The sequence below is a fragment of the Triturus cristatus genome, chromosome 3_2, assembly GCF_964204655.1.
Source record: "Triturus cristatus chromosome 3_2, aTriCri1.1, whole genome shotgun sequence".
NCBI lineage: Eukaryota > Metazoa > Chordata > Amphibia > Caudata > Salamandridae > Triturus > Triturus cristatus.
Genome location: NC_140584.1, coordinates 342,615,793 through 342,641,529, shown reverse-complemented (window position 1 = coordinate 342,641,529; position 25,737 = coordinate 342,615,793). Strand labels below are relative to the sequence as shown.

The 25,737-nt window shown below is 43.0% G+C and overlaps 1 protein-coding gene across 1 annotated transcript in view; it reads left to right on the top strand.

The window, feature by feature from the left end:
- Positions 1 to 25,737, top strand: part of CLIC4 (CLIC family member 4) — a 286,715-nt gene that overhangs the window by 32,778 nt on the left and 228,200 nt on the right. The gene's annotated exons all lie outside the window — the stretch shown is intronic.

Genomic DNA, 25,737 nt, shown 5'->3' with positions numbered 1-25,737 from the left:
GGAATTTGTTGATGTGCTGGATGCTGCCTTCCAACGGGCTCTGCCACTAGCCATGGAGCCCTTGAGCACGCTCAAGGGCTCCATGGTGGTACTCCTAGTGGCTGCTCAGCGCAGCCTGAACCCCCTACTCGGGTAAGATCTGGGTCGTTGGTGATTCCTTGAACCAAGGCTTCAAAGGCGCTTGGCCAAGTCTCTGACATATTTTATATCTGACCGCTTCAGGAGGCGTAGATCGGTGTTACTAAAATGCAGTCTCCGCTCCGTTGGATCCTTGTGAGCCCAGTCAACCTGGGTATACCCCCATTGATGAAGGGCTGCTTCTCTTGAAGAACGTAGATGATGAATAAGATTTGGGTGACCTTGATCCAAACTCCTCTAACAAATCAAGGCCCTGTAGACCAGAGAGACAGGGGTGGTCCCAAATTTCCCAGGTTGGGGAGCTTTAATGGGCAGATGTGCAGCCAGGGCATGCTGAACTAGGACAATATTAATAACCTGCACTCTACAGAGTGGGCTCCAGCAGCTCAAATGTCCCAATAAGTGGGTAATCTCATTAGGATGCCCATGGACGAAGAGGTTGGAGGCCACCTTAGTGTGAGATGTCCATACACATGCCTAGACGTGAAAACGTTTTGTTGCTGGAAATATATGGCAGAATGGGAACCTTTATAACCCAATTTATCAAGGACCCCAATAAGGGGATTGAAAGGCCTGCCAGGATAAACATTTGGATATGTTGGAGCCTTTAACAAAGGAACAGTGCCCAAGAGGCCGAGGTCACTGGCAATCTGATTTCTCCGGAATTACTGTCAGGATGGGCTGAGAGACCAATCTGCTTTCTCTGCAAATGTAGCTGCTCACTCTAAACCTAGAGAATATGTTTCCTCCCCCTACAGGTTGACCTCCAAGTTAGGTGAATTGACAATGTCTGGCGCAGGCCCAGTAGCTGATGGGGGGGGGGGGGGGTGTCTTCAGGGACCCATTTATAATAGAACTATGCAAGTTCGTAATTACCTTTTTCTTATTTTGACAAAACTCTGCACTCTATGAAGAGGGTGGTCAGCAAGCATGTTTTTGAGGGGCCGGCAGAGGCATGGGGGGCTTTTCTGGCCTTCTCATTCCCCAGCCTTCCGAAGATTGCAGTGCAATAGCCAGGATTAGAACCTGTTTGGGTTTTTTTCCAAACCCGTGGCCTGGGACGTGGAGGCATAGGAAGAGTCTGTGAAGCTGCTAATGGCCCGGGTGGAACATCAAGTAAGGAACACGCCAAGGGGTTTTAAGCTCCCAGATTTAAAACTTTACTTCTGGGCTGCATTTGCTGGTCGGATTCGAAGCTTGCTCGGTGGGCCTGATACCGGCATTGCTTGGTTATCATAGCGGCTAGCCTGCGGATCAGTCACTGGGTTCATGCTGTATAAGACTTCTGACCCCAGTTACTTTAAGTGGGTCAGGTTCAAGATAATTAGAGACATTACCAGGATCTGGCAAGACATTTGCAAGGAATAATCTCTGTCCATGCTGCACCAGTATACGGTGTTGTGGGGCAATCCTGTTGCCCAACATATTCCACGATCACATCGGAAGATGCTGGCAGCACAAGGGCATTAATCAACTTGGACAGTTATATGATGGACAGGGATTTCGGTCTTTTTCAGCCCTGAAAGATGAGTTCGGACTTTCACAGTACATTTTTTACTTTTTTGCAAGTACAGGACTATTTCCTATGGGGCCCGAGGTTATCCGAAATGGCAAGTCCCTCTGAAATATTATTGGTATTATATTTTACCCCGGCCGAAGAACTATCGGTACAGTCTATCAGAAATTTCTTGCAGCTGTTAGCGATGACAGTTTGCAGATAGCTGCGAAATTAAGCTGGATTTTTCAAACCGACATAAAAGGGGATGAAATACAGGCCTCATTGGACACTTTAGATGTAGCTGTAAACTCTGTTAATTTGGGAAACTACAACGACACCGGACAGTTTTTATGTTGTATTATACACCTGAGCTCATCTCTAAATGGGCTACATCTCAATCTTCGGCAAAATCATTCTCTCCAAAATGCCAAGTCTTTGCTGCAGATTTAAGACATATGCTTGTTACCTGTCCAAGGTTGAACACATTCTGTATAGATGTATCTTCCATACTTGCACTACTCCATGGCTATAGTGTTCAGCTTACTGAGAGGGAAATAGTCTTGGGGCAATACTTGACATGGTAAATCACGAGAGATTATTAGCTTCAATTGTTATAGCATGTGCCCGCTTATGTATTGCCCGAGTTTGGATTAACAGCATAAGCCCAAGCATTAACAAAGTCTGGGCTTTACTCAGATAAGTGAACAAAATGGATCCTGCCCTAGCTAAGGCTAGAGGCCCACTTTCTTGGTTAAAATTCAAAAGGGTCTGGGCCTACAATGGGATTAACGTATTATTGTCTTTCTGTATTTTTTGCATCATCTACCCTTTATTCCAATTCGACAACTACTTTTGTTGACTTTTATATTTCCCTTGTCCTTCACTATCATGTTTATGGATACTTTACATATTACGTGACTTGGATTTTGTTGGTATTTTTTACTTTCATATGTTACATATGCCTAATCTTTTTCTTATGGTTTCTTCATTTTCATATTGTGTTATACTTATGGCTATAAAAAGAGAATAACATTTTTAAAAAAGGAACACGCATTCTTCTCAACCAAAAGTCAGGGTGGGGGGGTCATATGGGGTTATTTCTTCACAATTGGAGAGATGTCACAAGGTGTGGGTCTTGCAAACAGTCTCCGGATTTCAGATAGACTTCTGCAGGACTCCATAAACACATCAAAATATCAAGACCCATTGTTCTGTCTATAGCAAACAGCCTTGTGATCACACATGAGGCAAGTTTTCTTTTGGAAAAAAGGGCAGTTGTTCTAAGGTTTTAAAATTGTGGAGGTTCCTCAGCAATCATGTTTCTCATAGAAAAGAAAGACAAAGGCCTTCGACCAGTAATAAACCTAAAGGAATTTAACCAGTGGTTGTTTCATCACCACTTCAAGATGGAGGGCCTCCTTCTCTTGCGGAATATTCTGTTGCTGAGCAACTGGATGGTGTGGCAGGATCTCAAGGGTGTTTGCTTTGACATTTCAATATTCCCTCCGCACCACAGATTTCTGCATTTTCTGTGGGATGGCTAGGTGTACGAATTTGTAGCACTTCAGTTTGCATACTCTTGCTTCACCAAAGTTTCGAGGCCCGTGGTAGAACTGTTGCGCTCCACGAGTGTTAGACTAATATACCTAGGCATGCTGTAATGAAAGAGGTTGTATCTCACTCATATCTGGCCAGGAAATTTGGTCTCCTGACATTTTCTTTTTTTTTTTTTTTAACTTTATTTAAAGATTTCAGAAAAAAGAAATAGAAGAAATGTTACAGCAGTACTTTCGGAATGTACACAATACAGTCACTTAGGCATATACAGTGATTGATATACCTATATGATACAGTGTAAGTAGCAATTACAACACATAATCCACAACCCACTAGCTCAGTGCCAAAAAGAATTACTGTACTTCCCAGAGATATCTACAGTACTTTTAGATACCCTGACCTGTTTTGGCATATACCTACCCATTCCCACATTTGACCCATAAACAATTACATTGCTCAACCCACTCCGGTCCGATCTTGCTCTGCTTGAGTAGCATCTTCCGCAGCTTTTTGCAATAGGTATTGACGATATGGTCCCCAAATATCTTTAGGTTGACAATTGACATGCATCAACGCATTATAATTCTCAGATTGCGTGGAACAGTATGCTAAGTCAGTGTGCCATTCGGTTATTTAAGGCAAGGGGCCACGCATCTACCTCATTGCGACTCTACGCTTGGCCAGCAGTAGGCCGATGGATGCCAGCCTTCACGCAGCTTTTGGGATATTTTTATCAAACCCCAGCAGAGCAACCAGCGGCGACTCTGGTATTACGAGATCCAGCATTTTGGTCAGTGCGGTGAAAACCCCGCCCCAAAACGCGCAAATCCCAGGGCACTCCCAGGCCAGGTGTGTGAAGTTGGCATTTATTGCATATGCCTAATCTTTTTCTTATGGTTTCTTCATTTTCATATTGTGTTATACTTATGGCTATAAAAAGAGAATAACATTTTTAAAAAAGGAACACGCATTCTTCTCAACCAAAAGTCAGGGTGGGGGGGTCATATGGGGTTATTTCTTCACAATTGGAGAGATGTCACAAGGTGTGGGTCTTGCAAACAGTCTCCGGATTTCAGATAGACTTCTGCAGGACTCCATAAACACATCAAAATATCAAGACCCATTGTTCTGTCTATAGCAAACAGCCTTGTGATCACACATGAGGCATCCTCCCTCAGCCCGTATCTATAAAGCAGTGCTGGTGTATAATAAGTTCCAAGAAGATATTTAAAATGAAGCAGTTTGTGCCGGCCATTGTGTGAGATTGCCTTAGTGTTACTAAAGCAGAGAGACCACTGGGCCATTGTAATTTCCATTCCTAGTTCTTCCTCCCATTCTAGTTGAAATTTCTTCTTTACCTTCGTATCCTGCCCTTTGAAAAGTATATACAATATTGTGATGCCATGTTGTGGGGATTTCGTCTGCAACAGATATGTCAGTGGTTTCATTTCTTGCGGTACCAGCATGTCCAGACCCAACGTCGCACAAAACGCCCTCTGGACCCTGTAGTATTGATACGTGTCCAGTGCAGTAACCCCTTGGGCCTGTGAGGACACCTGTTCCCACGTTTTCACAATTCCGTCTTGAAACAGGCCGCCCATGTGTGTTATTTTCAGTTTATGAATAGTTTGTGTTGTGGCTCTGACATTGCTGAGTGGGAACCAATCATACCAGTTTACGGGTAATTTGGGAGAGTATACTGTACTTAGGTGTTGCTTGACCGCTATTTTGGGTAATTGAGATGCAGTGCAACCTACTGGATTAATTGTTCAAGGTTTATTCTGCGAGCCACCGGTCAACAATTTTGGTAGTGGGATGGGGAAACCATGTTATGTTCTATGTTAACATGCGGCAAGTTATGAGGGCCATGTATCCAGCCATGCGCATGCAGTGTCAGTGCGACTCTGTAATATCTCTCCATATCGGGGGCGTTTAATCCTCCTTCCAAATATGGCTTTATTAGGTTTTCCCATTTCACTCGAGGCTGCTTACCAGCCCATGCAATGCATGTCAACCATATGCACAAGCTGTGGAAAAAGGACTTGGGTAGACTTATGGGGATATTTGCGAAGAGAAATAAAAACCGAGAAAGCACCACCATCTTCGCTAGGGCGATACGACCCTCCAGTGACAACGGGAGCTTAATCCATTTTTCAATGACCTCTGTTAATCTTTGTATCGCACATCCGTAGTTCTCAGACAGTACAAGAATCCGTATGTGTTTTTATTTTTTATTTTTTAAACTTTGTTTATTAGTTTTTGATTGTGAATAACAAAAAAACAGACAGTCACTGCAGCACTTCTGCAAGTAGTACAGACCAAAATAATATACATCATTAAGATATGTAACACAGTACATGTACCCCATGCTCATATTAGTGGAGTCAACGGCTTTCGGACAAGTCCATAGTCCATCATTCCATACTACGCATTTGTCCTCTCCAGTGGGCCACAAAGACATATACATTAAAACGTTCCAGAAGGGGAAGCTCATTTCGCGACCACCATCCCCTGCTCCCCACACAGGCCCCCACATACAAACTTCAGCGAATGCCCACATCACAGGGGAAACAAAGCATCGCAGCGTCCCCCTACCTCCCCTCTCATGAGCCACTTAGAGGACCCTGAGCTTATTTCCCAGCAATTATCACATCAGGATCAACATAGCAGCTTATGCGGTGTCTTCAGGGGTGTGTTGCAGGAGGTACTGTTTGAGAGGTCCCCATATATCCTTGGGTCTGGATCTGCGAGGTAACGATTCTGCATATATGGCACCCTGGTCTTGACTATAGATCAAATCATCGAGCCACTCATTTGGGGACACGTCCCCTACCCCACCTGCACGCCACCCTTCTTTTTGCCAACAGTAGCGCAAGTGTGACATAACGGCGATAGGCCCGTGGGAAATACTGAGCGGCTCCCAACAGTGCCAAAAGTGGGCTACAATCAATGACATCCGACGTCATTTGTGTGAGTACCTCAAAGACCTTCACCCAGTATTCCGAGACCTGGGGGCATTCCCACGCCAGATGTAAAAAACCGGGCCATGGGCTACCACAGCGGTCACAGTTATCAGTGTCTCTCAGCTTGAGTCTGTATAACTTTACGGGTGTGCAATATTTACGTTGAATGTATCGATAGTGAATAATACGCAATCTGCAGCTGGCGGAACTGCGTGCAACTTGCATACAACAGTACCCCCACTGCTCAGGTGTTACTTCAAAACCCAGATCAGTGGACCACTGATGCAGTGCCGCATGGGTAGGCTCCGGCTGATGAGTACATATAGTATGGTATAAAGAAGAGACCATGTGCCCGGGGCCATCAGCAGTCAGCATACGATGTAATGGCGCTAGGGGCTCCGGTTCAGTATGTGTTTTTATACCCAGGTATCTGACTGCGTCTGTAGTCCACTCTTAGGGGTAGGTGGTCTGAATTGGAGTATTGACAGCTGTTAGCAGGAAAATTATTGACTTATGCCAATTGATGTGCAGCCCTGAGCGTTGTCCAAATCTCTCCACCCCTGCAGCATCGGTGCAAGGTTTTGCTCTGGGTTACGAATATATAATAATGTATCGTCCACATATGCTGCAATGGTTAGGTTATTTTGTTGTGAACGAACACCTTGGTATGCATGAAACTCTCGCATTGCACACGCCAGTGGTTCCGCCACCAAAGCATACAGTAGGGGAGAAAGTAGGCATCCCTGCCTTGTACACCTGGCTATCTATTGGACGTGACAGAGCGCCATTAACCCTCACATGTGCTACTGGCTGTGCATACAGAACCTCCACTAGTTTAAAAAAGATGTCCCCCACTCCCACCCTTCTGAGGACTGCATATAAAATCCTCCATTCAACCAAGTCAAATGCTTTCTCGATATCTACAAATAGTGCTGCTGCTTTTACCTGTAGGTTTATTTGTGCTATATTTCCAAATAGGGTATGTAAATTACTAGTTAACGAACGCCCAGGAACAAATCCCGTCTGTTCAGGCCCTACTAATTTTGGTAAAAGGGGTGCTAATCTGTTCGTCAACACCTTGGCTAACAGTTTGATATCTGTGTTAAGCAATGATAGGGGTCTATAGGAAGATCAATGTTCAGGAGGCTTCCCAGGTTTACGTAGGGTGACCAGAGTGGCTTCTCTCATAGATGGCAGCATCTTGCCCAGTTTAGCCATCTCTTCAAATAAGTTTACTATGTGGGGGATCAATTTATCTTGGTACGCCTTATAGAAAGCAACAGTTAGTCCATCTGCACCAGGGGCTTTTTCATTAGGCATTTCTTTTAACACTGCTAGTATTTCTGTAGGTCTCAGGGGGGCTATAAGTCTCTCTATCACTATTCTCCAACCATGTTATTGTTATAAGTGCAAGATATTCCTCGTCCGATTCTGAAGCGGTGGACCCCTTGGAGGTACATAAACCTGTGTAATAACCGGTAAAAGCCTCCAATATATCCGGTGTGCTATCCACCAGTTTGTTCTTATCATTGTAAATTTTTGAGACATAGCCATCACCTCTAGCAGTTCTTAATGTCGCTGCTAAAGTGGCACTAGGTCTGTCACCCTCTGCATAGACCCTAGCTATAGCATATTTAGCTAGATGCTTAACTTCAGCTTCTGTCAGCTCATTGTATTCGTCAATTTGTGCGCTAATTTGTGCGAGTATCTGGAAATCCCTTTTTTCCTGCATTCCAGTGTTTTAAGCCTGGGTATACGCTATGACGGAGTCAGCTTGCATAGCTATGGTTTGAGAAGTGGTGTTCTGTGCAAATGAGGTCTACTTTCTCCCCCTGTCTCGTACATCTGAGTTGGGTAAGCGCCAAGATACTCCCTGGAGTGATAGTTGCGCTATAAAAGTGGATTTTACATTTACATTTTACATTTACAAGCATGTTTTCTACTTTTTGTAGCTGGGTGTGAATTGATTTGAGACCCCCTGTGTGTTTGGATATCGTCATGCCCCTCATGTATATTTTGAAAGCCTGCCAGATGGAGCCCATAGTAGAGACTCTGCCCAGGTTTGTAATACAAATTCATCAATCGCAGTGCTGAGTTCTGCATGGGAGACTCTTAGTAGACTCTGTTTCGCATGATTACTGTTGGCGTGTAATAACCGTTATGACGTAATTGCGTCACCCCACCTCCGCGCTTGCCATGCGGCTAATGTCTTCTTAACGCCCACCCTCTCTCACATCAAGCCATGACTGAGCCGGCACAAGTGACGATCCTATTGGGTGTACGGGCAGTGTGACACCCTTGACAACGTGAGCACAGATCACAGTACTCTCTGTCCCAATGTTTACCGCACTATGAATATATATATATATGTTTTTTCGTTTGCTGGCATATTTCGAACTTTGCTACATTGTACTCTTTATCAGTGTGTGACTACAGGGACACATTCACCGCCCCCCCCCCCCCCCCACCTCTCATGTTGCCGTCAACAATTCCAGAAAAGGGTAAGATTGATTTATGTCTATATTTATGTCCTAAGTCAATTTGTGTTTTGTATACACTCCACTATTTTCTAGCCATTGTCCAACAATTTTCGGCATGCAATTGTGTGCTCCACCACAGCATGAATCTACCTCAGATGAAACGCTAAACTTGTTATTCTATTCCTCAGATGAATAAGTGGTGTGCTTTTCTGCCCAACTACTATGGATTTTATCACAATCATAGAGATAATGAACTCGTCTTAATGTATGTATGTGTTCTATTTCTTAAAGGAATCAAGATTGAGTATTGCTCCAATTAGTTAGGCTAGTAAGCTAGTTATTGCATGTAATCGGTGTCCTATGTCTTTTTGTCCTCCTTAATTAAAGAGGTAGACCGAAAGCAAAACTCTGTGGCACTTTTTTGTCCTTATGAAAGCTTTGGACTCAAGGTTTTTATGGGCTGATACATGTCGACAGAACTATAGGGTACCAGTGTCATCTTCCCCCCTTTTTTACCCCTATATTTGGTTTTTAATCCTACCTGAACAATCGCTAATGAAGGGATACTTTGGTTGTGTAGGACATTTTTATTCCCAAAAATAAGGCCCCGGTTGCTATTTATATCTAAAGTGCTCCCTAGTATATGGTCAAGCCCATATTGGTTTTTAGGGACCAGGATGAGACTTGATGATGAAGCATGCCCCTACTAGACTAGGGTGGGTGAGGGTCTAACAAAACAAGCATTTACAATGCAATGGTCTCGGCATTGTTAAAGTTAGAGCTGTTGGCATTGCTCATGACGTTATTGTATGTTTTTGTTTTTAAAACATTTAAAGAAACAGCATTGTTATTTACAATGTCAATAGCTTAATCACTCTCCAATGCGAGACCTATTGCATTTGCACCCACACACAGAGCCACACACACATACAGAGCCACACACACAGAGCCACCTACACATACCGCCACTCACATAGAGCAACCTACACACAGTTACCCCCACCACTCACATAGAGCAACCTACACACAGAGTTACCCCCACACAGAAACACCCACACACACAGAGCCTCCCACACACACACACACACACACACACACACACAGCCTCCCACACACACACACACACACACACACACACAGCCTCCCACACACACACAGCCACCCACACACAGCCTCCCACACACGCACACACACACACACACAGAGCCTCCCATACACACACAGAGCCACACACACACAGCCTCCCACACACACACACCGAGCCACACACACACACAGAGCCACACACAGAGCCACATACACACACAGTGGCTTCCACAAACCTTCCAGCGCCTGTGACGAGATTAGCAAAATTATAATGGCTGACAAAGGAAAAACAATAATAACATTGACAAGAATACAAAGTTACAAGCATTTATGTGCAGCAAGTCACTTAACGATAATACTCAATTTATTAGCCCGTAACAAAGAAAAGCTCAGGCTACCACTAATGAGCTTATTGGGAGGAAAACAAAACCTGAACGAAGCTGACGTTTGCTTAACGCATCAAAGACCGCAACTGCGGAGCATGTGACAGTGAAACAGTTTATCTTCTTGTCGGCTGCTGATGCGCGCACCTCAATACTCTGTTGCTCTCACCGCTAGCTAGTAAGCGGGCCGCGTTATGGCAGCAGCATGTCCCTGTTCGGAGAACCACGCCGTGCCTGGCCAAGTCAGTTACTGTCCCACTTAATGCAGACAATGACCTAGGCTGTTGTCGTACTAAACAGCAGTGCAAGGGTGAAAGGTAGGACCGCTGGAATAATGCTATTCTGTTGCCACTCCGTTTACCGCTGTGGTGGAATTACCACACAACACATGTGCGGCATAACATGCGTATTCACAACAAAATACTAACCGAAATGGATCAAGTGTCTAAAACACGTAAACGTACTTGGGCAGCCGAAGGCCATTCTCAAAGGTGGAGCTTTTTTCCAGCAGCTTACTGCTGTCTCTGGGTGTTAAACTCCACCCCCCCTTCTCGTGTGTGGAAAATAAATACTAGGAGGCGAGAAATTGATCTCGGCCCTACCAATGCACCTAAAGATACTGGAATAGTATAATGCTGGACAAGTTCCACGCCGCAACGATATTTCATTGACAAGGCTACGCCTGGCCACCGAGATTCACCAGCACCCAATCTGGAGGATAAGGAGGTAGTTGGAAAACGCGACCAGGAAACAGTTTTAGGCTGGGCGGGCTTTTACTGGCCAACCGTGTCGTTTTGCATGAATACTCGAAGTTTATTTTCGGTAAGAACACACACGAGCAATAAATACAAGTAGAACAGCACCATGGTTTTACGGCTTGCATTCGGATATTTAAGATTAAACGAATGTACTTAAATCTTAATGGGGGCGGGGGGGTCCGTCGTCAATAGTAAGTTGCTTTGTGCAATGCTCCTCTTGCACCGGGGTCGGGTCACCCTTTGTAGGTGGTTCACTTATTTCTACCACAAGGAAATAGATACTGCCTTCAAAGCAAGTTGATAGCACCTGTTCGAAACCGGGGCATCAAATTACGGCACATTTGCTCTATAAGAGTCCTTGGGAAGCCATCGAGAGGTTCGAAGTAACATACGCCGCCATTACACGACTTGCTTAATCCGCCATTACAGCGACCCCGCCCGCCTGCCGCCATTACACGAACAGCACAGAGCCGCCATTACGCTGAGACGAGACTAAGAGGGAGACTGAAATGGCAGAAAGTCCCTTAACGGCGGCTCGTGCCGCCCGTTTGAGAGAGATAACCCGAGTCTATACCATCTTTGCCATCACCTGCTCGACTGAAAATCGCAGTGGTATGGCGTAGGCACGCCGGTCTCAAGACTTGACACTACTGTAATATGCAATTTTATAATGCTTCACAATTGAAGTGTAGTCATTGTGCGGATTTCAAAGCCATGCAACGTTGCGATGCATATTGTTGACTGCGTTTCTAGGCACCTTTAGTCTCGGTAGCTTAAAAACAGCCACTAACGACTCGGGTAAGATGCGCACAAAATTTATCGTGGTCGGCCACTTACAGCACTCGAAAACCAACGTTGTATATTTTCAACATGTGCACAACAATCTGCATAATACCGCAAAACTAACTCTCCCTGTCAGACATTTCTATTATTAACGTAACTGCTTTCTGAAACTAACACTGTCCTACGGCGACATTGTAATGTTAAACGAGTCTTACGTGCTGCTGCTGCGGCGAGCGAGCCCAGCTGCCAGTCATTGAGGGAATCGCCCTGAACACCACCGCCTTTCTCCGAGGTCAAGCAGAAATGCCTCGGAGAAACGCAGCGGCATTTTCAGATTCGGGGGCGTGTTTTTCTTTCTCTCCTCTTGCCATTGGCTGGAATGTTTACATTCCAGAGAAGAGAATGAAAGTAAAAAACACTCCCCCGAATCCGAAAAAGACGGGGCGTGTTTGGAGAGACAAAGCTCTTCTCCAATGGCTGACCAGCATTTAAGAGGCCAGCCAATGGAGAAGAGGGGAGAAGAGGGGCGGGTTCAAGCCCCTCTTCTGAAAACATTAAATCTCGCGAGCGAGACTGCGCAAGCTCAGCCTTCGCTAGCCGAGACCTAAAAAGCATTTCTGTTTCTAGTGCAGAGGGTGTCACACTTTAATGTCTTATTCTATCAGAAATATTTATCAGGTGGAGAGACCCATCTGCGTGTGTTGATAATTTACTTACTTTCATTTACTTACTTATATCACTTGTAAGGAGTTCAACAGTGTATATTTTGATATTATGCTTTGAATGGATGCTTTTATATCTGTCAAAAGGAAGGAACACCTGCAGGTGTCTCTCCCCCTTGCCAACTTTCCAAAAAATAACATACATTAAACTTTAAAAAATGTATATAACCATGTGCAGGTACATTTAAACATGGTTCAGTTGGAGTAAGTGGCGTTTCAGGCATACCTGCCTCTTGGAGACACTAGAATGTTGTGAAATATCTCACTTTCCCCAAGGACGTTCATTTTCTATAACCTTGGATGTGAGTGTTTTAGGCACACTTATCAAATTGGTATAATGTAGTCAGCTGTGTAGCCTATTGGATAAACAGGGGACAATCGGGACAATGGGGAAACGTTAAAGAGCGACACAGATGTCCTTCCACTGTTCCAAACACCTTCAATCATTGAAGATGCCCAACGTTTGTTAATCAGTCATTGTTAACTGATTAATTACTATAAAAACACATGTTGAAAGTCACATAATGGACAGTGCTGTCACTGTAAGCATGATCGTCTTTTAGCTAGAAGGGAACTGTTGAACCAGTTGATTTCATTTAACAGGCAAAACAATTTTTAATCGATTCAGCGTATGGAATAGTTGCTTTCAGGAACACGTATGTAATAAACATTGTAGAGGTAGATTAAAGTTATCACTTGATCTTAAGTCTTCAGGGTTCGACATTGTAACTTAAGCATTCAGTTCCTCTGATTTATTAATGTTTGAAAAACAGAGCCTTCGTGCTCGGCTGTGTGAACCAGCTGCACAGAACATAGGCAGAACTTCAGCTGTCAGCCTTTGTATTTTCCATGCTTTATAAAGCGGTCTCTAAATGACGTAAGAGGTGGCTGCGGAGGGAGATATGTGTGGGGGCATTTCAGCAGTATAACAAAAAAAAGAGCAGATTTATGTGGCCCTCAAACGTTCTAGCCTCCTACTCCACGGTCTAGCTGCTGCCACATTAATGCATCATATAAATGAACCTAGTTTTTATTGAATTACTGCCTCATCCACAGTAAAGAAGAAAGTTTCGCTTTTAGCTGCAAGCATGCTGAACAATGACATTTCAAAACGATTCCATTAAGAGTTGGGCTCATTAGGAACACGCCTTCCACTCGACCTTTATCAATCCTCTTTTCCAATGTCTAGATTTACATACTCAAAAGTACGCTGAATACCTATTGCCTACAAACTGTAGAAGGCAAGGTGCTGTGTTTTCCTTTTCTTACATCTTCTTTCTGTCACACCACGCCACCACAAAGGTATTGCTAGTGCATGTGCCTACATGTGTTGCGCAAGACGCTGCACTCCTCAAATATCTACCACAACAGCCCTCAGTTGCTAAGAAAATGAATCTTCCAACTCTGAGGCATTTAGTCCTTATGTCGGACCTAAGATGTACAATTTGGTTTAGATCTGCTCTGCGGCCCTCTTGAATCCTGCATCAAATCATATCTCTTGATAAAACTACCTTTACCGTCCTATCTCTTGATCAGACTACCATTTAAGCTGCCAGAATCCTCAAAAAAGGATTTTTTGAACTTGAACCCTGCTTTGTGAGACGGACAGGAGTGAGACCCAAGCGAGAGTGGCAAAGTGTGGAGGCCTAGAGGAATCTATAATTGGAATCCACATTTGTTCCTTCACAGCTAGGCAACCCCATACATAGGGCATAAGGGAAATGCCTCCAAAAGTGAAAGTACGTGGGGTAAATCAGGGACTGAAAGCCGATGTCCTAAGAAAGCCCAAGAAGGACCAGCTCCAAAAATCATCGGCAGACATTAGCATTGAATTTCGAGAAGAAGTGACGACACCTAGCAGGCAAGAGAGACTGTTATTCACTGCAGAAGAAGCAAGAGGAGCTTCTTTGGGACGATCTATAAAAAAAATTCTAGGGAAGTGTTTTTTTTTTTTACAAAATCTGGATGTTCGTGACAATTTCTCCGTGCTAGGTGGTTCTTATAATAAGGATCACATAATGAGTCAAAGGACTGTAATGAATGAAACAAACGACTCTTAACTCGCAGCGTTGAACCAAGGCTTGGGCGAGCAAGGGGGGGGGGGGGGTAAACGAAGGGTAGTTGTTTCCATTGGAACGTACGTTATCGTCATCACCCCGCTTTTTCCGTAGTGGATGGGTTAGCCCCTCTGTAGATAACAAAGTATTGCAACAGACAGCTAAAGGACAGGGGAGGAAGGGACATGATACTACCCTACTGGGACCTACCCCACCAGATTCTCCCCAGTCATCCTTAGCACTTGAAATGACAGCAACCCCGGCCTCATCATTATTAGAGGTGATGTTTCTAATGCAAAAGACTCGGCAGGCAATATTAGAAGCTTTAGTCAAGAATAATGGGCAAGGGAAAACCCATAAAAACCAATTACAACAGATAGCAGATAAATTAAAACAAATCAATAACTTCATGCCGACCATAGTCTGCCCAGTAGTGGAGAAGAGAGATCAGGAGTTATGTGTACCACTAAGTGTGAGAGAGGACGATGTTACACAGAGCGAAAATCCCCCGACAATATATCTCAAAATGCCCTATGTAAGTAATTAAAGGGAGATCTTTTAGGCGATTTCAGAGGTATAGATCCGAGAATATGAACAGAAGGAAGCCTCAGACAAAGCTGAAAAGGGTAAGGGGTTTACAGTCAGGGAAGAGCATTAAATAAGATACGCCAATACAGGTTCAAAAGTAGTCACCAAGAGGTGGAGTAAGAAATAAAATGAGGGCAGGAGGGAACCAATATATAAAAGCTACAGTGACGAGTACGAACACCCTCGGTGGAAGCTTGCAACCCCAAGGCCTGGAGAGTCAGAGGAGAACGGGGCATAGAGAGGAGGGCGATCTAACCAATAGGAGAATAAGGAGAGAGCCCTCCCTAGAACAACCAGAGATAAGAACCTACCAAAAGTCAAAGTCTGCAATTGCAGTCGGGAGGGGTAGTAGGAACATCAGTAAGTATGAGAATAGTGAGCACCTTTGGGTGTATATGGAACCATGGGGGCAAAGGGTAGGGAGAAAGCGACGAAGGAAAATTAACCCCTTAAATCGCTCCACCCTATTACAAATACTGGCCAAATGCCCAACATTGGGTGGGGTTACTTCCGATGATGTCAGACAAATAGGTTTATAATTAATCCTGATGGAAACGAGGTAACAAAGGTGCCTTTTTATACCGAATTTGTAAAGCAGATAGTGATAAGGGCAGAGGGAGACCTGGAAAAAAGAGGGAATACGTCTTGTGTATGATTGCCAACTTTGTAGAGATGAGAGCAAATTCGGAGACACTGGGACCCTCACCTATCACGCAGGTTTACGCCCGGAGCAAATACAGTATGATACACTAGGCGCCCAATATAGAAGAATACGCACTGATAAAAATCAAAGAGGGCTAAAAGTAACAATAATAAATAGCACACAGGGGCCCGCCTTGATCAATCGATTTGATCTTTTGTCTGAATCTGCAACAAGTTGGATGAATAGTATGGACGAAGGGTTGAGTTAGCTGGATTAGGAATTGGGGTCTTCACACAGCCTACGGACACTTTCATGGAATATAGGGGGTACAGAAGGCCGCTATCCCAAGACACCTTTAGAGCAATGTTGGGTAGCTATGATATTTTGTGTCTTCAAGAGTCCTGGCTGTGTGAAATACCCAAACCTATTGACAGCTTTTTTTATGCTCACTAAAGAGGCAGTACGAATGAATCTAGGGCGCCCCTCAGGGGGGCTGATCATGTTGGTATCATCAAAAAGAGCAAAGAAAATAACCGATTTAAAAGTGAAATGTAGGTGGCTATTAGCCTGCTAGGTAGAATTGTATAGGGGCATGCGAACAAGGGAGCTAATAGTCGTGATCAATGTATATATTCAGCCAGGTGCAATAATAGATTATGAAAAGCAACTGGATCTGCTAGAGAAGGATCTAGTGGCTATTAGCACAACAAAAGCAGCATATCTGATAATGATCTTAGGAGATTTTAACCATAATTAGATCCCTCCCATAGTGATAACGTTTTTAAAGACCTTTTAACTATCGCACAAGTACCTGCAGCAAGTTTTGCTGACGTAGGTAACTCAGCACGAGATAAACGTTTAGTAACATTTCTAGGATCTATAGGACTATTCAGTGCTAATGGACGGTATAACACCGACCGTCCTGCAAGGAAGACTTTCTGCATAGGGAATCGGAACTGCTCAATTGATTATGCCTTTATAAATGCAGGGTATTTCAAGGAAATAGAACAATTTGAAGTACTGCAGTGCGAAGGTAGTGACCACTGGCCTGTACAATTATTAATAAAGATGGAACAAGAGTTGGGAAGAGAGAAAGTGATTCCCTTACAGATTGAATACCCCAGACGCATAACTACACGCATAACAGAGGACAGCCTGAAATTGGTTAATAATGTAATGATCGATTATAGGGCTGTGGGTGAAGTGGTGCAAGATGATACAATTTTAACCCAGTACAAGCATACAATTGAGCAGATCGTAAATTGCCTAAGGATTCAGATAAAAGCAGGGCCAGCCTTTAAGAAGAAAGCAAGAATAAATGGGTGGTTTAATAACGAGTGTAGGAAGCTAAAATTGAGGGTACGAAAAAGGGAAAGACCGCTAAGGAAAAGGCCAGATAAAGGAACTCTGGAGAGCCTTTGAGGGCAAAACAAGAATATAAATATAAGTTGAGGGACAGTAAATTAGAATATATGGCCAAAAATAGGAATACAATGTTAGATGTGATAAACACAAATAATATAAGATCAATCTGGCGCCTGGTAAAAGAGGGAAACGTACAGGAGGAAATGCGGTGTTTAGTGGGTGAAGACGACTGGGCCAGCCATTTGAGTAAACTGTACAGTGGTTCAAATAGGGAAAATACCCTGGAAATAAGGTACGAGGAGTCAGAACTGCAAGGGCTGTACTTCTCCATTCAAAATATAAAAGAAACTATCCAATCCCTAAAGCTAACTAAAGCAGCAGGGCCAGATAATCTACTTGCAATTATTTAAAAAAATAGTACAGATTGGTGGGCAAGGTTTCTAAACGTGACCTTTTAACATATTATAACTTCGGGTGTCTTTCCAGAAAGTTGGAAGGGGGCGATTGTGAGGCCAATTTATTAAAAAAAAGAGGATGCAACACTACCCCAGAATTACCGCCTAATAAGCTTGCTGGACGTAGGGGAGAAAGTTTTTCTAAAATATTACTAGGCGTAGTGAAATCCTGGGCAGAGCAGTATAACCTAATACCAATAGAGCAAGGTGGGTTCCAGGAGGGCCATTCAACCATTTACCATTGCCTCAGTCTTTGGGCAATGGCAAAGAAGGCAATTGAGGTGTGAGGTACCCTGTTCTGCTGCTTTGTAGATTTTCCGGGCTGCTTTCGATTCAGTGGATCGTAGTCTACTGTGGAGTATGCTAACAGAGCTCGTAATCAACAAGGCAGTACTTGCTCTAATCCAGGAAATGCACTCTAGTAATTGGGCCAGGGTTATCTTGGATACCCACGGAACCCTATCTAACAAAATTCAGATAATGAATGGTTTGCGGCAGGGCTGTGTCCTAGCCCCACTGTTATTTTCCTTATTTTTATCAGATTTACCCAACATCTTGAGTAGGGCTAGTGGGGTAAGTGCTAAGGTGGGAGGAACTCGTATATCTTGCCTGTTATATGCAGATGACTTGGTGATAATGGACATGACAGAGCTGGGCTTGCAAAAAAAATCTGGATATTTTTCATGAATATTGCCTAAAAAAACACCTCATGGTCAACTTAGAAAAGAAGTCCTCCCTGTACTGGAAATTGGGAGAGGTTAGAGTGGAAGAAGTGGATAGATATAAATATTTGGGCATGTGGTTCGACAATAAGTTAAATTGGAAGGATCACATACAGGCACTTAAATAAAAGGCGCTCTCTTCAGTATGGGGCCTTAAACAATTTAAGCAAAAATATGGAGGCCTCTCCCTGCAGCCAATTTTTTCGGCTTTTAATGCATTGGTACGCCCGCAGTTCCAATATGGTGTAGAGGTATTATATATGGGAGGTAAATTGGATTGGAACTTAGAAGAGGGTAAATGCTTCAAACAGCCGCTAGCACTCCCCGCGGCAACAATGATACAGGCTGTACGAGTGGAATGCCACCTTACAGCCTGGAATTTCCGGGGTATGCAAGCAGTATTGGATTTTTGGCAGAGAATGAATGAGGAGGGGCCTGCCAAAATAGCAAAACTCTGCAAAAAAAGAAATAGAGGCTAGTCAACTAAATTGGGCATCCCAAGCTAGAACCAGGCTGGATGAGTTATGTGCCAAACTATCCTTAGAATCAGACCAATGGAGGTCGGGGCAGCAGATTCCAAAGTCGGCGTTGCGTGCTATTGTTAACTCAAAGGTCCGAGAGGAAGATTTGGGTTATTTGAGGAGTAAATCGTCTTCCCGGTTCTTGATAAACAGGTGGACCAATGACCAAACATTCCCCTATATTGAGGCTATGCCTAATCCAAAATTTAGAAATATAATCTTGAAATTTAGAGTGGGCCTGAACCCATGCAACACGGATCGCATGATAAAATCCGCTATGATGAATGAACAAGGTTTGTGTACATGTGGATTGCAAGTAAAATGCAACGGCCCACATATTCTGTTGGACTGCTTGTGGTTCTTAGAAGAACGGAAAACATTTTTTAAACCCCTTTTTACTGCCTATGACATTTTTAGTAGGGATCAAGCGCTTAGCTTGCTGATAAATATGAGATTTTTAAATGTGACATGTGCAATGGGAAGATTTTTAATTGCTATTCAGGAGTCATTGAAGGAACTGGTTATATAGTTTATAAGGGGTGGGGCAGAAATTTGATGTTACCCATGCTTGGGGATACCCCGGGCCCCTATTATTTTACGGTGGATGTACAAATGTATACCTAATATATAAGTGATCCCTTCCCCTCGCTGATGATGAATTGGATACTCCCTATGGTCTGCTAGAGTTTCTTTGTTTGATTTTATCAGGATTATATTGTGTTTTATACTCTTAACGTTATAGAGCTTGTACAAATCAGATTTTAATTGTATGTATTGTAGCTCTTTCTTTTTATGGCAATATATGCCAAATAGAAATATGATAAAACAACAACAAGCTGCCAGAGTGAGACAGTGTTCTGACTCACATGTAGCTGTCTCCAGTTGTATTATGCTTTGTTTCGAAGCTCAGAAGAGAGGAATAGAAATGTTCCCACACTTTATAAGTCATGATAACGTACTATTATGCCAATCCTTGAAGGTGTATTTTGAGCTGTTATTTTGTAGTCCTGGCAAGTAGGGAGATCAATAATACAGGCATGTCAGTGCTTATTTGTAAAATGTATTTTCATGTTAAGTAGAGGTGGTAGGGCATTAATAAACGGATCGCTTCAACAATCCTGTTTCCACTCTGACATTTTACCACATATCCCAAGACAAGTGGAGAAGAGTTAGGCCACTCACTGGCAACCATGTCTTTCTTACTTCTTTTCTGACTCTACCCTTTAGAACTTTTTCACATGTTGGGGTGGGTACAGGGATGCTTGATAACTCGCACACAATATCTGATAAAGTGGGCAAGGGACAATTCAATAGCAGCTGTTACGGAATCCTGACTTTAATAACGAGGTTAAAAATACAAATACATCCATAAAACTAATTCCTACACTTTATAACCGGGGGATGCTTATATGCCAGTAAGTCAATCAAATAGCTAGCACAGATACTACACCGGCCTCCAGATTTTTCCTTCTCAGTGCCCAAAGCCAGCTAAGAAATTTTGCCATCGCGATCACAATATCTGGTCTGGTATTTGTTGCCAGAATACGCAGAGCTGTCATACACGATCTGGTACCTAGGTTGGAGCACAGAGGCTTAAGCCACCTTCGGCGAGGGCCATCATAGGCCGGGCAGACAAACAATACGTGGGTTATCGACTCGACCTGGGATGGACACGAGGGGCATTTAGTATCATAGACCTTATTCCACTTTGCAGTGAATGATCTTATAGGAAGAGTGCCCACTCTGAATTGGTGATATAGTTTCCTATCACCTGGTTTTGTGATCAAATTCCAGTAAGCTTCTACCTCCATTACAGGCTTATGCTAAAAAAAAAAAGATACCTGTGAGTGAGCTGCTGCTCACCCCTAACAGTGTCTTTTTAGTGGTCTTGCCCCAATAGAGTTCTTTGTAATCGTTTTTATTGGGAAATGAATTCCCTATTGGGTCTTCCCACAAGTGGCGGAGCCCCATATCGAACAGATTACCCTTGAGTTTCTGAAGCCATTTGATTTTGGAGGACAGATCGGCGTTCCTAATATGCATTAGTGCATTGGCATAGGCCGACAGTTCAGGAGTGGTCCAAAGCCTCCTCCAATATGCTAGGGGTCTAAATCCTGCAACCTCATCAAAGGAGGAACATCCCAGATCAGACAGCAGGGGCTTGATGGGAGTTGATTGGGGAAGGGCAGTCAATGTTCTCAGAAACTTATTTTGTGCAAGAACTAGGGGTGATAAATTTTCAAAGCCCCAGAGTTCTGCTCCATATATTATAGAAGCTCTAATTTTTCCATTATAAATCGATAAAGCGGGCCCCACCGGTTTTGTGTTTGAGAGTCTGTGTTCTTTAAGTAGGGCACCTGCTATCTGATTGTGCCTGAGGACTAGAACATCTAACTGAGGAGTCCAATTCATCTTCCTGCCCATAGTCCCACCTAAATAGGTGAACGTATTGGTTTGTTCCAATGGCGCTTGATTCATTTTAACTCTCCCTTTAATATGTTTATATTTATGCAGCACCATGAACTTGGTTTTATCAAAATTTTCTACAAGATCATGGTCGTTGCAAAACTCTATAAATCTGTCAAGGGCTCGTTGCAGACCACATTGAGTTTTTGATAAAATTAAAGTGTCGTCTGCGAACATTAAAAGCGGGACCCTTGAGCCGGCAAGAGTTGGAGCATCAGTAGGATAATTAGTATAGTACGTAATAACCTTGTTTATAAACAAGGAGAATAGGGTAGGAGCAAGGACACACCCTTGCCGCACTCCCTTGTTGACTGGGAAGCGGTCAGTTAGCTCCCCTGCTGTCCCCACCTAACCTGTGCATAATTGGCCTCGTGCAATTTAATGATAAAACTTAAAATTTCTAAGGGCATCCCGGCTTCCTTTAAGGTATCCCATAGCTTGTAGCGGGGGACTAAATCAAACGCTGATTTTAAATCAACAAATGCTGCATATAAAGTTCCCCCTGCTAAAATCACTGTACTCCAATATGCCATCATAAATCTAAAAACTTGATCAATAGTACTGACGTGGGGACGAAAACCCGCTTGGTAGGTAGATAGAACATTCTGATCTAATATCCATTCATTGACTCTTCCTAACACAAGTCTGGCAACTATTTTCTGTAGGGTGTCAATTAGGCTTATCGGCCTATAATTCCCTGGTGTAGCAAGGTCACCCTTTTTGTATATGGGAATTATTTCTGCACCGCTCCAGGTTTCTGGAATCGGCGCACCTCTAGCAATTGCATTTATGATGATAAAAATATATTCAATCCAGTCTTTCCTATCTTTTTTGTAAATATCTGCCGGGATAGAATCTGGTCCGGGTGCCCTCCCAGCTGGGACCCCATCCAGGACCCTTTCTATCTCCCCTTTATCAAAGGTTAAAACAACATTAGAATTCACCAGGCAAATTGTGCTTGGTAATGTTCCCACAATTCTGGAGCTACGTTATTCATCGGTGTGGGCCCGGTCGCACCACTGCCCCTTTTGACTAGTTGCCAGAATTTTGACCAATTCTTCCTGTTACAAACATTAGTTAGGCTCGCCCATCAATGAATAGTGAAGGAAAGGGCAATAGTGCATTGCAAGCATGGGAACCATGTTTACAAAATTATTAGTGAGACCCCAGTAATATGTTGCTTCATCCACTTCTGATACCATGCCCAGCCCGCAGTGATACCGAGGCTCATGCACCTGGCGCCACAAGAGAATTGCTCCAAAACTCTGTTCCAAATGGCTGCTTTTATTTCATTGAAAATTATTTAGGGGTTTTCTCTTCTTTCTCTTTCTCTTAGAACAGCAGTTCTTAACCGGTGGTCCAGGGACTGCTGGGTTCTGTGACGCCTACTCAGGGGATCCGTGACTACATAGGAAATTAAATATTAATAACAGATTAATAAAGCGCATATAAATAAAGAAGCAAAATTGACAATTAACATTTTTGAAATGTTCCATTAATGTAAAGAAATTTGAAATAAAAAATGAAGTTGGTGTCCTCATATTGATTTGTGGGAGCAATACAAATGCACCAAACAGAGATACAGTTTGGACAATGGGTGGTCTCAGATGAGTTTAGAAAAGCCCCAGCCTTCCCATTAAAATGATTTTTTTTATTGTTTTATATTTGTTTGTGAATTAAATAAAACATTTCATTATTTGTGTATTTGATGAATGCTTGTTACTCTATTTTTGTATATTGTTTTGAATCTCAACACATCAAAATCGCTCATGCGGGGTTTCGGTAATGACTCCGTGATGGTCCTTGGATTCCAATAATGATTTAGTGGGTGTCCTCGAATTACAGTAATGATTAGGTGAGTGTTCATGGAAGTTAAAAGGTAAAACACCACTGTCTTAGATCTACCTTCTTTCCATCTACAAATGACCCCCATCTAGGGCAGTATAAACTCCTCTTCCACCCTCTCGATGTACGCTTCTAATTCCCACACTTCACTCATTTTCACCTTCTATTCCTTACTCTCTTTTCCATTTTAAATTCCTTCCATGCATAAAGCTGACCCTTCTGGCAAGTCCCTCTCACTCTGTCCCCCTCTTGTATAACAAACATTATCATTCTCACTCACTCTGGTTCCCTCACTCTATGCTCTTAGTCCGCTGCCTCTTTCTAAAAAAAAAAAAAGTTTCTCTTTTCTACTTTCTCATACTTTTACTTGATCATTCACTTGCTTCATTTTATATTGTTACCTCATCGCACCTGTTGTTTCCCCTATCCTTTCTTACTGGTCGCTCTGTGCTTTTCTTAACCTCTTGAAACATAAAGCAACAATTGGATGTTTTTTTACAAGGTGCATAGCGGAAAGCTAATTGAGGCTCAAGGATATTTTAATTGTGGCACACATTTTAACGGATTGGGATTCAGTCCCAGCTCTATCTTCGTCACTGTATCACTTTTCTTCCCCATCACCTTTGCCCCCAGCTCTCCAACTAGTACTAAAACTAGCTCACAGCCTTTACATTGAATCTGCTAGTAGGGAATCCTTTGGTAATTGATAGCATGAAGGCTACAAGTGTTGAATCCTATGTGTTTTATGAGAGCCATGTTGTGTAAAACACTGTTATTTCACAGCTGCAATTAAAATATTTCGCTAGAGAAATCTGCATTTATAACCATTTAAATTTGTAGTTTTAAGGTTTATTATGGTTTAATGATATCAGAGAGATAAGAGCAAACGTGCCCGGGCCTATATGAAGAGTGTAAAAAAAAAAATATATATATATTATATTGCTATGCAATGCGGCAGGGAGCAATTAATACGGACCCAGCCCCCATTTGCATGACGTTTATTGGCTTTTTTCGTACATTGCTTAAAATGAGTGTATATGTGACAGTAACCGAAACTTTTAACAGGTGCACAAGCTGTCTCATGGGAGGAACAAACCAGCATTGGCAGTGCCAGTAGCCCTGGCTTATGAATTGAAGTGTCTTTTGTCTCATTGGGTTAGACAATAAGCCATAATAAATGCACTCTGTCACTCATCTTGGCACTCATGCATCCGTACACCATCCAGTAACACATTCTTGCATTCACCCTGTGACACAACCGCATTAAAATACACACAAACTCAACAACTTATTCAAGATAAATTAAAAGATACAAGTAGAAAAAAAGAAGGCCTGCTGTTTAATCACAATTGGTATATGCTTGCAATAACAAAAGCCAACATAGCAGCAGGTGTCTGGAGTGCAGATGTATTCTAAATAGCTTATTGTTATTTTAAAGTTCCAGCATGGCTGACACATTTATAAACAACTTGTTGACAATCTTGGAATTGTGAAAAAACAATACACAATCGAGGAAATGGCCATTTGGGATGCGGGGCACTGCAGCTGAAATGAGCGCTAAGCAAGTGTCCCCTTAGCACTACCTGGAAAGCTGTAGAATCCGCTTAAGAAACATTACAATTAAAAGAGGAGAAGCCAAGAAATGAAAGGAGAACTATATAGGCTGAAGAACAAAATGTATATATTATAAAGAACTATATATATAAGATCCTAGCAGACAGCTAAGAAGAGATTCAAGTAAGAATTATTAGAATACCAATCTTCTTCTCCTAATGTTTGTCAGAGAGAGTGATCAGCACCAAAACTCTTCCCTACAAAGGTAATATGTGTTTTATGTAGCATAATACCAATTTGTAGGCTTTAATAGAGAGAAATAACAATCCACCCTTAAATGCCTATTGACTTTAACTTATGATTTTCGCAATCAGTATGTCGGGCTTTATACATTTATCTTAACTTTTCATAATACACATCACACCTATAGCATCAGAATTTTTTTTAAGAGAACCAATCCAGCCTCTATCTGTTATCAATGGTTCGTCACTATAACCAACTGAGGCCTCCTGTACTGAGCATGAGCTTTCCCACAAGGCACCCATCAGGCATACAGTCATAAAATTGCATAGTATACAAAATTACAGTTGACAAATAAAAATACTACCTCCCCTAAGAGGGTCTAACAAGGATTCTCACAGACCTGGCCGTCTATTTCCTCGGTTTGCCCCATGGGGAACCAACACCAAAGTCATTGCCTACTTTGATAATGTGTGAGATCCCATGTAACAAAACACCTTTCAGTAGGCTTTAATATAGAGCAATAAAAATCCACACTTCAATACCTGATGTCTTTAACCCCTTCGCTGCTGCGGACATTCCGCTGCAGCGCTGGGGGGGGCAGGGGGGCAGCGCGGTGGGCCTGTGCTCATGACGGAGCCGCTCCGTCATGAGCCACAGTTGAGCTGTGCTCATGACGGAACGGTTCCGTCATGACTCCGCCCATTAGCGTTGTCCCCCTGCACAGGCGGGGAAACAGCGCCGCGTAGGCGGAGCGGCCGCCAACGGGCGTGTCATGACGGAACCGTTCCGTCATGAGCACACGGCAACCGTGGCTCATGACGGAACGGTTCCGTCATGAGCGGGGAAGGGGTTAACATATGCTTTTCACAACAAATATGTAAAGTCTAGTGGTGTTATCATAACATTTCAT